Below are 16,021 nucleotides of genomic sequence, written 5' to 3'. Positions count from 1 at the left end.
TGTTGAGCTAAGCTTGTTTTTATAATTGTGAACTTGACTATTACTTGCTGAATCTGAAACTGTTCACAATTTGAGATTGGCGCCTAGCATGTGTAGGTGTTTGAAATCCTTTATGCTGTCTCTAGTATGCTAAGTGGCTATGCCTTATTCTTTGAGTCATTCACTTTTCTTAATTCAGTCATTCTATGCTAAAATTCAAAATCAAGATAAGTGACAATCAAAAAGATCGAGTGTAATACCCAATTTGTAATATATAATAAAAGAGGAGAAAAGTCATTTCCTATATTTTATTTGGGTGTGGAATCTACTTATGACCACATGTGAACACCATATTTAAAAACAAATAAGTAATAAAAAGATATACCATTAAATCATGCATCATGCTGGTGTTTATTGGTTTGTGCATTTGTCTACATTGGTAATGACAATAAGAATACATAAAAGAAGAGAATTAGTTCTAACCCAATTTGTACTCTAGAATTTAGAAAAGGGGAAGGAAATGAATACTATACAATACAAATAAAATTATAATTAAATAACTTCACCACAGTTGGTATGATCAAAATAAATAATTAGTCAATGTACAAAGGTGCCACAAAGTTTGAATTTAAATTGAAGTTTGAATTTGGAAAGAAGGAAAAGATAAAAGAAAAGAAAGTAAAAAGAGGAAGGAATAAAAGCTAACTGGGCCTCAGATTTCCTCGGCCCACCTCCTCTTTGCTTTCCTTGTGCGCGGCCCAGAACAGCAAAATGGCGCTGACATGTGGGCCCTCCAGGTCAGTCGTGCCCATGTCTTCCTCCTCTCCGTTACACCGACCCGTGGGGCCCGCGGGGCAGGCTCTCCCACGCGCTAGCCCAGTTTCCTTCCGCCACCAGTCGCTAGCATGTGGACCCCACCGGGCAGTCCCGTGACCGCCGCACGTGGAACTCGTCTTCCTCCTCCGGAACGTCCGCGCGGACTTGTCGCGGCGGTGTAAACCACCACGCGCAAACCGAGGGCACATGGACCAAGCACGTTCTAGGCGAATAAATGGATTCGTCCGGGTATTCTCCGCCCACCTCGCCACTTCTCGCAGCTCCACTAGGTCCGCAACCGACCTAATTTCCAGAGCCGCCACAGTCATCGGAGGGAGCGCTAAGTGCCGCCGGTGAACATCGTCCCGTTGCCGCATTCGCCTTCGAAATGCTTCATAATATGAGACCTAATGGGGTCGTTGGAGCCACTACTGCTCCCTTCATGCCTGGGGCTAACTGATGGCGAGGCACGCCCAAAGGTCCGGTGGATTTGCGTGCAGTTGTCCTTGTACGTGCCATATCTCCATAAGAGGGGAAATTTATTAGTATAATTTTTAACATGATGCATGCATAACCTAATAATTATGAAATCAACTTTCATTGATCCAAACTCTCTATATATTGCACTCTATACCTAGTCTTTCAAGATAAGAAATTCCAGAAAGTGGCAAGGTAAGAATGAAAGAAATTTTTCTTGGATAAGTATCTGAAAATTCTTTTTGAAATGTTTCATAATATCTAAAGAGATGGGCTTAACTCCGATACCATCTGTGACGGAACCTTCCAAGTCATTAGGCCCACCTACAGTTGTCCTTTTCCAAAGGACTTTGGACAACCCTATAGATGCACATAATCGCTCGACAAGTTCGGTATCTGTATCCTTTACATTGTCCAATAGCGTTTCACCCATCACGCAGATATTACATCACATCGGAGGAAAGAATAGCGGAAGCATATTACAATAACTTAATTTACATTTCTCAAAATATAGAAAGAGTATTATAGTTATTACAAACCAGGGCGTATGAGTGCTTAAGTATTATTATTACAAACCCGGGAGGCAAAAACCCCTCCCGCACGAAAGTATATTGTTTTTCAAGAGGGAGGCCAACATCCTCCCGTCACCACTTCACTATCGAGGTTCTTCCTTGGGCACCACCTTAGAACAAAAACAGCAAAAGTCTGCTATTTCCTCACCTACAACAACATGGGTTCGAAAACCCTGAGTACGAAGTGTACTTTCACAAGTCTTACCCGTTAAAAGAAAAGACTCTCAAGGATATGCTGGCTTGAGGGAGTCAAGGTAAGGCTAATCAAATACGAAGGACTCTATTTGCCAAAAATGCTTACTAATAGTGGATCCTTAAAAATCTAATTTTATTAGCAAGTTAAGTCATTACCTGAATCTAGAGTTCCTTCTACCCTAGTTCAAGCACTTGACCTACGCTAACCATCTTTTATCACCCCTTTTTGTTTACTGGAATGCTACGTGTAAGTCAGTGACCAAGTCTTCATGTTCGAGAAGTAACGGCGATCCGAATCGATTAATACTCAGCTGAGGATCTCCAATCACACGATATATGTAGCACTTAACCCTTGCATATGTCAACTCACCACCGGGTTTCTTAAGACCAAACCGGGTTCACGCCAACCGAGAGCATAGATACACCACCGTCCAGCCTCTTGCCATGAAGGGTACACACTACTCTCGCCATCTCTCCACTCCTATTGTGTGTTGGCCTTTCTGGTATTAGTCTACCCAAGGCAAAGCTTACCCATGACGAGGCATGTGACCAGTTAAAGGGTCCTCGGTCATCAGGCCTACATCGACAAGGTCCTTAATCGACTCAGACGGAGACACTACACCGAGACTCTCTTCTCGTGCAAGTCACTCGCCCGGTCTCAACTTTATCATTTACAACCCAAAATTTGGTACCTGGCAGAGGTACATCTTTTCCAATGTTGAACCATCATGGCCATGATGGATCCACCATCAAGCTTTATTTTTTAAAACATCCCATTCCACTTGAAGCATCATCTTTTGTTTAAAACAAAACATTTGTTTTTCTAAAGCAGGACTAAGCATTAGAAAACCTTTTAATAAAACAGGGAATCAAGGAATGGTAAAAAGTTTCAAGGAAGGAAATGCAGCAATTGGTTTACCACACAACTCCTATCACCTAATGCATCATTCCAGTGATAAAAGTTTAAAACAACAAGGAGGTGGCAAATGCACCGGCGCTTGCCTTGTGTTGTAGGAGAGTCGGGCTCTGTTCCACAGATGTCAAAGTAAAAATAGTTCCCAGTAGGTGGATTTTCTGTTGATGGAGTAGTCTCTTCCTCTTCAATAGTTATTTCTTCCTCGTTCTCTATACATAACCATATATAACCATGAATGCTCATGGGATGCTTATGAAAATGCAATAATAGAGAAGCTACATTAAGTTGTATCTTGAATACAACTTTCCTTCATGGTACTCTAGGAAACTAGGGTCTTCTCGATCAACACCCTAGTAGGGTTAGACAGTTTTTACCCTAAGGAGCTAGGGTTTTCGGTTTAGGAATCAAACAACGTCCAAAGCAAGTCAAACTTCACTCATAGGATCTAAATATCATGTTAAGCTTATCCAAAAAGTTTGGTGATTTTTGGAGTCATTAAATAATTCCTAAAATTCCAAAAGACTAGGTTTATGCCCTTTTAAATACTAAATAATTCTTGGTTTGGACTAAAAATCTTGGAACTATTTTTATTAAATACTAGAGAAATTTAGGAGTCCAACAAAATTGGTCTCATATTTTTATCATTTTTGTAGAATTTTCTATGATTTCTCTAATCCTGGTAGAAAAAGAAAAAGAGAAATGGTGAACAATGATGGGCTGAAACTGGCCCAAGCTGGCCCACGCACAGGCGGAAGCACGCCAGCGCGCGCCCGCGGTGTTCGCTTTGCGCAGAGGACCCTGCTCTTTTAAATAACTCGTAAAGACTCATGCGCACTATTCCTATGTGTCACTGACATTTGCAGATAGCCCCTTCCCTTTTCTATTTCTTCACACGTCGAGACCCCCGACCATGGACGGCGGAGTAGCGGCTCCGGCGAGCCCGTACCGGCCGGAAAACGCAACGGCTATGCTTCTCCGTTGCTCAACACCTAATTCTACCCTTAACGACCATTTCCCCTCCATCAATTGCAGAGTTCTAACTCTAAATCGTGTTGTCCATGGTGATGGCACAAATAGAGGATAACCCAAGGCGTTCCTGACGATCTAACGTGGTCTAATTCAATTGGCCAGGTCGAGAAGCATCAAGAGCATATAAGAGGGCTGGAACAAGAGTGAGGATGGCATGATTGGACCTATGGAGAGCTGGCCACGGTGAGCTCACACACTGCGGTGTTCTTGACAGATTTGGGGGAAATTCAAAATTGGAGCGCTCTGGTGGATAATCTGAGGCGCGGGCTGGTGCATTGGGTGAGTGATTACCTAGCGGAGCTGATGGCACTCTCAATTTATAGGGCCCGAGGGTGGTGGCTCTTGAATTTGGAATGGCGCGCTGGCGACCGGAGAGAGGGGAGAGCACTGGCAGAAAGGATTCGTGGCTTTCACCGTGGCAAGGTCACCGGTGATGACCGGACACACTTCAATGGTTTACTACGATGTGGTAACGCCCTAAGGCACGTGGCCCACGGTCGGTAGGCGGCCAACTCCGGCGAGGACCACTTTGCCCGACCGCAGCCCAAGTGGGTACGGCAAGCTCACCGTCGACCGGATCCGAGCCTATCCAGTGCCAAGATTTTTACCCTGCCGTGATAATCTCCTTGCCAGAGAGCACGAATTGTGGCGACGACGTGGATTACGGTGCGAGGGTCACCGGCGACGAGGGGAGCTGCATCTGTGATCTTTTTGTGGCACTGTACCATCAGGACGATATTCAGAGCACCTGACAGAGCGGTTTGCAGCGCCCAAATCTCCAATTTTCATGTGATAACTGGCTAATCCACCTTTAACAAAGTTTTGGTCCTACAATATAGCTTTAATCTTACTATAGTAACCACACTCAGATACTCGCTGGATCATTCTCAAAAGAGCTCCAAAGTTCATCCCAAGTCACTGTCAGTAAACATTCAGACTCTGAGTTGACTGATAGCCAGACTTTAGGGCTATTTATCTCCAAATTTTGTATGACACCAAGGTTCAATTACTTAAGCAAAGTTATGCGCCTATAGTAGCTCTATAATCTTGATGTGTTGACCTAGGGCAAATTCTTTATAAATTGAGAGATATAGGGTTCCAAAGTTGACCCTAGGCACTGAATTTCAGACTTAGGCATATGAAATGCATGGGGTGCCTTTTTGCAAATATGCCCAAATCCCACAATTTGACTTGCAAATCCTCAAATGTGAGAAACACATGATTTGGGGTGTTCTATTACTTTGATATTTACACTTGGGTCCAAAAGTGCACAAAATTTGCACTAAACCCCCTAGGGTTTTAATTAGGGTTTTCCAGGGTCTTTTAGGGTTTTAGCACTTCGGGGTTTTGGTGTCACTAAAGTCCATCAAAGATGATATCTTATGATCATTTCAAATGAGTTTTGAGGTTTTAACTTATTTGGGCTTCACTTATATCCATAAGCCCTAATTTAGGGTTAAGCACTCTACCTTAGGGTTAAGCACACATCAAGTCACATCATTACAACTTATTTGAAATTTTTACCTAGTGAATGCACTCTAGGTGTAACAAACACATGATAGGCCAATGCTCATGATGTTATGCTCAAGTTTTAGTGATAGTAACACCAGAGGTGTTATATCCTTCCCCCCATAAAAGAATCTCATCCCGAGATTTAAAGTCCGAGGGCAAGTAGTGGAACAAGAAACACGTCATATTTTTATTTCCTTGTTTCTCATACAAAGGAGGGGGTGGTAGGGGTTTATTCCATTTTTACAAACAATTGTACATATCTCACAAATTACATGAAGCTAAAAAGTCAGGGAAATTCTTTTCTAAGAAGTCTTGGGTTTCCCATGTAGCTTCATCTTCAGTATGTTAGTTCCATTGTATCTTGTAGAATCTAAGAGTTCTTCTTCGAGTGATCCTATCCTTTTGATCCAGGACTCGAATAGGATGTTCTGAATATGTTAGGTCTGATTCCAAGGCAACATCCACTATATCAATGGTTCAATTTGGAACCCAAAGACACTTCTTCAATTGGTATACATGGAACACATTGTGCAAAGCAGACAATGTTTCTGGTAGTTGGAGTCGGTATGCCACTGGCCCACATTGTTCAAGAATCAGAAATGGACCAATGTATCAGGGTGCAAGCTTTCCTTTTACACCAAAACGAGTCACACCCTTCATTGGTGATACTTTCAGGTACACATAATCTTTAACTTGAAAGTACAAGGGTTGGCATTGTTTGTCTGCATAACTCTTTTGTCGAGCTTGTGCCTCTTTCAAGTTATGTATGATTCGTTGAACCTTTTCTTCCGTTTCTTTAACCAGGTCAGGCTGGAAAAACCACCTTTCTCCTGGTTTAGACCAATTCAAGGGGGTACGACACCGTCGTCCATATAATGCTTCAAACGCTGCCATCTTAATACTTTCATGATAACTATTGTTATACGAAAACTCTGCCAAAGGTAAACATTCATCCCATTTTTGTGGGAATTCTAGGACGCATGCCCGCAACATGTCTTCAAGTATTTGATTCACTCTCTCAATCTTTCCACTTGTTTGAGGATGATATGCTGAACTATGGAGCAACTTAGTACCCAAAGACTTATGTAGTTCTTCCCAAAACTTGGATACAAATTGCGGTCCGCGATCCGACATAATTGTTTTTGGAATTCCGTGCAAACTGAGAATACGGGCAATAATACCTGGGCATAGGTGGGGACTGGATAGGATGACTTGACAGGTAGAAAATGGGCTATTTTTGTAAGTCGATCAACTATAACCCAGATAGATTCAAAACCTTTAGTCGTCCTGGGTAATCCCACAATGAAGTCCATGCTAATGATCTCCCATTTCCAAGTTGGGATGGGCAAAGATTGCAGTGGACCAGCAGCCTTCATATGTATGGCTTTGACACGTCTACAGGTGTCACATCTCGCCACATAGCGTGCAATTTCAATCTTCATTTTTGTCCACCAATAATGTTGCTTTAAATCTTGATACATCTTAGTGCTTTCGGGATGAATGGAATATCGACTAAGATGAGCTTCATCCAAAATTTGCTGGCTGACTTCATCATTTTTAGGCACAACTATGCGATCATTAAACCATACGATGCCTTGATCATCCTTCCTGAAGCAATTAACTTTGCCGGCTTCTATTTTCTCATGAATATGTTTCATACCCTTATCATCCCTTTGGGCATCAATAATTCTTTGCAGAAGAATCGACTCAAGCTTCAATTGGTTCAAGGTTCCATGTTGTTTATCCCCAAGTTTAATTTCTCCATTTCTTGACATAATGTGGTGTCCAGAGTCCTTACTGTAAGACAATGGCAAGAAGCCTTGCGACTTAGTGCATCTGCCACCACGTTGGCCTTTCCTGGGTGATAGTGGATTTCTAATTCATAATCCTTAATCAGCTCAAGCCATCTTCTCTGCCTCATGTTTAGTTCTGACTGGCTAAAAATATACTTCAAACTTTTATGATCTGTATATATATAGCAGATATTTCCCAGCAGATAATGCCGCCATATTTTAAGGGCATGAACCACAACAGCTAATTCCAAGTCATGAGTTGGATAATGCTCCTCATGTTGGCGTAGCTGTCTTGAAGCATATGCTATAACTCAGCCCTCCTGCATTAAGACACATCTGAGGCCACTACCCGATGCGTCACAGTACACATCAAAAGGCTTTTCAATGTCCGGTTGAGCCAATACCGAAGCAGTGGTCAACAATACCTTCAGCTGCTCGAAGGCTTCGTTGCATCTTGAGGACTAGTTAAATTTGGTATCATTCTTCAATAGACTTGTGATTGGTTTCACAATCTTGGAGATATCCAAAATAAATCTGTGGTAATAGTCAACCAGCCCAAGGAAACTTCAAACTTGATGTACAGTGGTTGGTGGTTTCCACTCTAGAATATCCTTGACCTTGCTGGGATCAACTGCAATCCCATTTGCAGACAATACATGTCCCAAAAATTGGATTTCCTCCAACCAAAATGTGCATTTGCTGAATTTAGCATATAATTGGTGTTCCCTTAAGCGCGTTAATACGATCCGTAAATGTTTAGCATGCTCCTCTTCATTCTTGGAATAGATCAAGATATCATCAATGAAGACCACCACGAATTTATCCAACTCGGGCATAAACACCGAGTTCATTAGATATGTGAAGTGGGCAAGAGCATTTGTCAATCTGAAGGACATAACCAAATATTCAAATAATCCATGCCGCGTAGTAAATGCAGTCTTTGGTATAGCTTTGGGTCGAATATGGATCTGATGATAGCCCGATCTGAGGTCAATCTTGGAGAATACCCGAGCTCCGGTAAGTTGATCGAATAAGATATCGATCCGGGGAAGAGGGTACTTATTCTTAATGGTGACCTCATTAAGGGGTCTGTAGTCCACGCACATTCGAAGTGTTTGATCCTTCTTCTTGACAAAGATTGTGGGACATCCCCAAGGTAATGAACTAGGCCGAATGAATCCCTTCTCAAGCAAGTCTTGTAATTGTGTATTGAGCTCCGCCAATTCATTTGGTGGCATTCGGTATTGTGGCAGAACCGCCTGAATTATTCCTGCTTAAGTGCCTAAGTCTCTCCCGCAAGGGCAGCAACACACTTAAACCGGAACAACCCGTCAGTCCCTTGGATCTAGTCCGATAAAGCCACTTATCCAGGATTGAATACCACTAGCTCACTCGAAGGTGAGGCACAGAGAAATACAATAAAGCATAATACCATAAGTTAAAAAAGTATCATTAGTGATTACGTTATCAGAGTTTTAGAAATAATAACCATAAATTTTAATGCAGCGGAAATAACTAATGGAGAAAACTGAGTAACATGGCAAAGCCTGGCCACGCTACCCCTCCTGGTCCTCTTCTGCGGAAGCAGTAACCCACTCGACCGTCTGTCCCGATGGCAGGGACGAAGGCCAAGTCACACCATCAACCAATCATCATAAGGAGTACCTGCAAAAATTATGCCACAAGCAAGGCTGAGTATACTAATACTCAGCTAGACTTACCTGGTGTGAGGAGTCTACTCGTCTACCTCTAGACATGCAGCTGTTTGGCTAAGGGGTTTGGTTTGCCAAAAGCACTAGCTGAGTCTAAAATCATGTTTTAGCTTTTCCAGTTTTAGTAGGATCCTTTTTAACTAGATGAGTACCTAGCTATTCATACATGGTATCAAACATTATATCAATCAACATCTTTTGCTACTCATCTCTTTTCCACTTATTACTCATTGTAGCAGCATGGATCAAGCAGTCTCATTAGCTGCGAGAAGGAGACGATTCGAATCGAGTTTTTAAACCTTGCAAGGTAAACCTAAACACACGACGCGGCGAGGCACTCCGTCCCCACACGTATCAACCGTCCCCATCGATTCCCTAGCAACAGAACAAGGCTCACCACCTTGGCGTACAATGCCTCACTGACCCCGACTGCCATCGTGCAGTGACCGCACTTGTACCCACCATAACCGGAATGGGAGGCTACGTCTCAGGTCGCGTGAGGGATAAAGTCTGCGGGCAGGTTCACTCAGGTACTAGGCTTACCGATTTACCATATTTCTCGGCATGTCTTTAGTATGTTCAAACGCTTGACACACGGTACCACACCTTAATCCTTATTCCAATTCTCATCTCGTAGACAACGCATCCCCATGGATCGTTGTCCACAGACCATCATCATTCCGATATAAAAATGGATACAACCAATTCCTGACCTCGCGTGAGTGCTAGAAAAATGACTCGACTTCTACCGAGATCCCTAATTAGTAAAGCAGCTACTCGACCTAGCATACTAGTATCCATCTCAAAAGGAATCCTAAGTTCATGCAACTAGGGTTTTAGTCAACTCCTACACTTAAGTACACAATACAAGCCTACAAACATTAGGTGCAGTAAAATAGCATATATAATGGTTATGCATAAAACCGGGGCTTGCCTGGAATTTAACACTAGATAGTGCCTGCTAGATGATGCTCGCTCGACGAGCGTCCACTGGTTAAGCCCATTCTTCAGGTCGTCCACCAACTGCATCTTGCGATTGGCACCACATCACTTGCACGATCATCATCTCTTGGTCCTAAATAAGATGCAAGATGCATATGTATGAATATAATGAAAGTAGCACAAAAGTAGCACAAGATATACAAAGGCACAGTGGCGAACTAAACATTAAATTGGAAGACACCGTAGACAACCACACATTAGCTTTAGTTATCTACACGTCATCGGGCATACGTAGTCACTATCACTGGAAAGATGACGACACTTACTATACTTAACCAATACAAACATGACCTCACAAGCATGAGCATTTATTTAGTTTGCTATGGCTTTTCATTAGTTCTTCTATTAATCACACAAAAGCATCCCAACACAAGTTTAACAGAGGACATATGCATCAATGTCTATGGAACCCCTATATCACAATCAACTAGAGAAAGAAACATATAAAACAGGACATACATGTTATCTCAAGCTTAGCCATTACAAGTCTATGTCCATTAAGTGCTAACTAAGCATTTTTAGCCAAAAGGGTGAACTCAACAATCAAACAAGCACTTGCAGATTTTTGGACAGCAACACAGCAGTTACTTGTTTTAATAATAACTCTTCAATTATTAGTCCAAAAATATCAAACTAGGACTTTCTGGAAAGCTTAAAAGGTGCTCTACAACTTTGGTATTGTCATCACAACATGATTCAACACTTAGCAAGGTCAAAAAGTGTTAACACAATAGCTCTGTCCAGATTTGGACAGATTCAGACTTGCGACTTTAAAAATCCATAACTAGAGATTCAGGCATCCAAATAAAGTGATCATAGACTTTCTGGAAAGATAATGAAATTATCTACAAATCATTTATAAACATCTCAAGGTGATTTAGTATGCAATTAAGTATAAAAGACACTAGAAGACTTTGCTGTCCAGATTTGGACAGATTCGGTCTTCACACTTTAAACATCCATAACTGAATCTTCAGATCACCTAAAAGAGTGATACAAGACTTTTTGAAAATCTTAGCAAAAGTAATACATAACTTTTATAATCACTAAAAAGTGATTCTATGTTTAACCAAATCAAACAATTCAGTTTTTGAAATATGTTCTGTCAGTGGACAGAACACCGCAACCAGTTTGTAAACTTCATAACTCCTAAACTATCAGGCCTATGGTTATGAAATTTTAATACAAGCAAGATAAGAAAAGCATCTACAACTTTCTTATAATTGACAAGGACTGATTCTAATATTAACTTATGCAAACAATGCAATCTTTGAAATCTGTACAGAAATTGGACAGATTCAGTTACTGAATTTGTAAAGAGTATAACTTCAAAACGATCAGACTTATGGCTGTCAAATTTTAACACCAGCAAGATCATAAGGTTATCTACAACTCTTCTATATGACTTTTCCAAAGAAAACATAATTCAGTTCATCAAACAAACAGCACGACGAAAACAGTGCGTGCAGCCCAAAACAGTAATTAATAAATTTCAGCTCCTATATAATTCAAGAATTGCCATGTTTTAGAGACTTGAATTATTCTAACACTTTACCATTTGTTAAAGTTAAATTAATCAAATGAGGACTAACAAGTAAACTTACTAATTTTTATCCGTGTCATTTCGAGTACTAGAAGTACCATACTCAATTAACATGCATTCTCCCCGATAATCAATATTGAAGTGCTGTTCACCCAATAATTTGCATTTTAACTTAGACATCACATGAGCACTAATACTGTCGAAGAGGAAATTCTCAGGTCGGGTGGCGGGGTGCACCCGCCCTAAGTCCTAAGATGCGGAGGGGGCTTAAGCGTTTTGCCTGTTGGAGATTGGGGGATGAACTCAAGAACACGCAAGGGTTTAGAGTGGTTCGGGCCGCCGGAGCGTAATACCCTACTCCACTGTGTGTTGTATTGCTTTGGGAGCTTGAGTTGAGTGTAAGCCTGAATGACTTGAGTCTGAGTGTGTTCATGTCGTATGCCTCCCCTTTTATAGTTCAAGGGGGGCATGTACAAGGGTTCTGAGCCCCGACACGTGGGCCCAGGGACAAATGGAAGGATGGAACTATTGCTTGCCATGCCCATGTAATCTTCGTATGTCTTGACACCCGAGATCTGCGTTGTCTTCGGCGTGCTGGGGGAAGCTTCTCATATAAGGGATGAGCACAGTGCACCGCGCAGCACGGGCACACTGTTTCGACAATGGACTGGACAGGTGCACCGTCTGTAGGATAGCCCTGGCGCCGCCTGCCAGCGGAATGGATAGGACGTAATAAATGCCGTTGGGGCACATCATCTGTGAGAAGGGTGGACAGGCGGCGTGTCCTTTTCGCAATAAATGTTGAGGCCACGCGGCTCAGAGCCCTTACTTCATGCTCTGCCCGCTGCCCTACGTCACGGACAATAAGCCATGTGGTTGTATTTGTTCCTCGGCCGAGCGGGGGGCGGAGGTCCTACGGATAGAGCCAAGACACGCGTCAACTCCGGACCCATGCCTAGGTTATGGCACTTCCTTTCCCGGGACCTTGTTATGGGTGGTTCGGGGCTCACTGGATGGGGTCTGAACCCCATCCAATGGCTTCAGGCTGCTTTACTTCGGGGGTCCAGGTTGTGCGCACAGGGATCCTGAGCTTACCGGGCCCGATGGCGTCGTCTCTGAGGACGCCACCTTAACTTCCCACGCGATACCCCTGGGGTTGTTCTCCGTGTGGCTAAGGGTAGCCGCACAGGCATCGTGCCTTCATACCGCAGTAAGGGGTACCCCTAATCCAGGGTACCGACAGTGGCCCCCGGGCCCGCCTTAGGGGAGGGTGCGAGCCTGCAGGCGGGGCCAGAGTTTGACCGATGATCGGTTCGCTGCTCTCGCGCGCCCGTTGATGAAGTTACTGCCGGCCCGCCTATGGTCACGCCGACTGCCATGCCTTGCTCCCGCGGCCAACTGGCCCGTGACCTCTGTACTCAATACCTTCGTTGGGCCATGTGCGGGGTGCCTCGAGTCGCTGCATTGGTTTTTGAAAATTTATCTTCTTGGTCTCGAGGAGGCGCGGTATTGGCGCGAGCGGCAGTGCAACTTTCCCGTACCCAGGAACCGATGCGTCGGGCGTATGACATGTGGGCCTGGGCTCCCATGCCAGAGATTGAACCACCGGTTGCAGCGAAGCTCAGGGGGTGCACAACCGCAGGGTGGTTGCATGCCCTTGTGCGGCGGTTCGCCTCCTTGACCGCTGGTTGTGGTAGGGATGAAAGGGCGTATGACCGCAGGGTGGTTGCGCGCTCTTGTGCGGCGGTTCGCCTTCTTGACCGCTGGTCATGGTGAAGATGGAAGGGCATATAACTGCAGGGCGGTTGCATGCTCCTTGCGCGAGTTACGCAGGGTCGGGCCCCCATGCCATAGGCTAGGTGCCTTGGTGTGCGTTGGGGGAGACTTGCCCGTGACGCTTCGTGGCACGAGCGGGGAAATCAGCCTTTAAAAAGGGGCTCACCCCCCGGGCAGTAGCCATGCCTCGCATTTCTCGCATCCACTGCGCCCTTCCACCTTCCGAGCCTCTGGATGGGGCGCGCCGGTGTTCGCTGGGGGAATCCACGTTAGGGTCACCCCCCAGCGGTCTTACTGCCGAGGATCTCGCGCTCTTCGTTTCCTGCACGGTGGTGCTGCCGATCTTGTCTTCTTCTTGCTGCTGTTGGAGGGGCGCGACCCCGTGGGGGTTGGCGCTCTTCTGCCATCGCTCAGCTTCAAGGATTTTCATCATGCAGCCCGGTTGCAGTCTCCCGCCAGTGGTCATCTACAAGGATGATCACCAGCCTCGTGGTGGAGAGAAGCGAGCCAGGCTGCGGCCTCCCCCTGCCCTTAGCTTCAAGGATGTTCATCATCCTTGCTGGGGTGGAACGCGAGCCGAGTCGGGGTCCTGCCTTCCGCATGGCTGGTGACCCACTTCTTCCTCCAGCATTTGGAGGAGAAGGATGTTGACCAGCCTTGCGGAGGAGGCAAACCTCGGCTACGCGGGGCCGGCTGGCTACAAGCGCCGTCAGCTGCCGCGTGTCTGGCCCCTTGGGCTGGACGGCTTTGGTGCCGCCTCCAACACTGCCTCCTGCCACCGAGTGGGGCGTGGCTATCCGTCCATCGCACGGGCGAAAGTCGCGTCGTGCGCAGGTCCGCCGCACCCATAGCGTCGCTTGCGCTGCCGGCCACGCTGCTCCGATGCCGCCCGGGGGCTGTACAAGACGTCATACACTGTGGAGGTGGCTGCCACGTTCTTGGATGGTCTTGTCCTCACCCTCATAGGAGGACGGGGGGCGAGGACCTTTCTGCACGCGCTGAGGCGTCCGTCATCGCCGGTAAGCCACTGGTGCAGAGGTGGCCGCTGTCGTCGGTACTGAGGTGGTCACCTCCGCTGGCGGGGTCTGCTTGTTGCAGAGGTGGTCGCTGCCGCTGGTGAGGCTGCCCAGTGCAAAGGTGGTTGCCTCCGCTGGTGAGACCACCAGCACCACCTGCCGCCGAGCCTCCAACTCTTTGGCTTTAATGGCCTCGTTGTCGCCCCCCGTAGGAGGACGGGGGCGAGGACCTCTTCGCAATGGCGCACGCATTGAGGCGGCCATCACCGCTGTCGTGCCGTCTTGTAAGGTTTCACAAGGACAGCGGTCGCAAACTTCCAACGCGACTTGTCTGGTAGTTTATACCTGCAGAGTAGAGATGGAACTAGGATTCCGCGGACGTAATACTTTTCCTTTTTGTAAGGTACTTTTGAGTACTACTTATCAAGCAACGTTAACACTTATCCGTGTACCACCTGTTCTTGCTGTGTGTGGTGCTGTTGACTCCTTCCCTGGTACCTGGCCCCCCGCCTGGGATGCAAGCTTGATGTGTCGAGGCTGGATACCAGCGTATCTGAAAGGGTTGTCAGCAACTCCCGGGAGGCGGCCTCGGCCAAGATCCGGACCTGTACATAGCTTCACTTACGGAGCGTTAGTAGTACACCCATAGGGTCCCTTGCCTAATATTAGCCATCCTTTGATTCATGCTTGGGACTCACAGGGTTTAGTCTGGGTGGCCAAGTTGCGTGTCTGGACCCCCTTGGGTCGCGGCTCTAGATACTAGGGTTCTCGTCGCAGGGTGGTGGAGTGTGCAGGCTTACGGTACTAGACCAGGCTAAGCGGCTACACGGCTCCGGACCACCCCAGGAGACGAGTGCCCATTCTCCTGAGCCGGACCCTAGGTTGTCGGACCTGCAGAACTATAGCTCCAAATACTAAGGCACCCGTCATAGAATGGTGGGCTTTGCAGGCTTACGGTACGGGACCAGGCTAAGCGGCTATGATGTGCCGGACCACTCCATGGAACGGGCTCCCGTTCTTTGGAACCGGCCCCCAGGCTGTCAGACCCCCCAGCTTTCGTAAAGGAGGTCCTAAACTACAAGCCTGGCTGCTCAATTCGGATGTCGTCATGTTAGGGCAGATGGGAACCGTGCGGGTGGGTTAGATAAAAGGTATTATCTGAAAAACTGCAAGGTAAAACCATGGTGCAGCAAGATGAAATTATCATAGGGGCACATTTGAGGGGGTAATTCTTTTCTTTATAACTTATCATGCATGGGTGTAGACCAGTAGGCCGGGTTTATGGGGTCGGACCTCACTGGGTTGGCGTACACGTATGTGTTACCTAGTTACAAAAGGGAAATAAATTTGACCCCTCAGACTTGCTCCTATGGATTGAGCTTACAGAGATGCTCCAGCACCGGGGGAAGGTACTCCTTCAGTCGCAGCTAGACGGTCACCCTCGGGTCGGGGTATTCCCGTTACCTTGAAGGGTCCTTCCCAGCTGGGGGAGAGTTGCAGAGCCCTTCTTGGTTTGGTACTTGCTGTAGGACTAGGTCCTGGCCCTGGGTCCCCATCTGCGTTTGACGAGGGAGCCCTTATCTTCGGCTGCGGTTATTTATGCATGAACCTGTCGGAAGTCTGGACCCGTGAGGAGTCCAGAAGGGTTTCCGGGGGAAGGCAGGCTTTGGCCCCGTAGACCGG

The sequence above is a fragment of the Zea mays genome, chromosome 2 (assembly GCF_902167145.1).
Source record: "Zea mays cultivar B73 chromosome 2, Zm-B73-REFERENCE-NAM-5.0, whole genome shotgun sequence".
Taxonomy (NCBI): Eukaryota; Viridiplantae; Streptophyta; class Magnoliopsida; order Poales; family Poaceae; genus Zea; species Zea mays.
The sequence above is the reverse complement of the archived record's forward strand: the minus strand, read 5'-3'. Positions refer to the sequence as shown.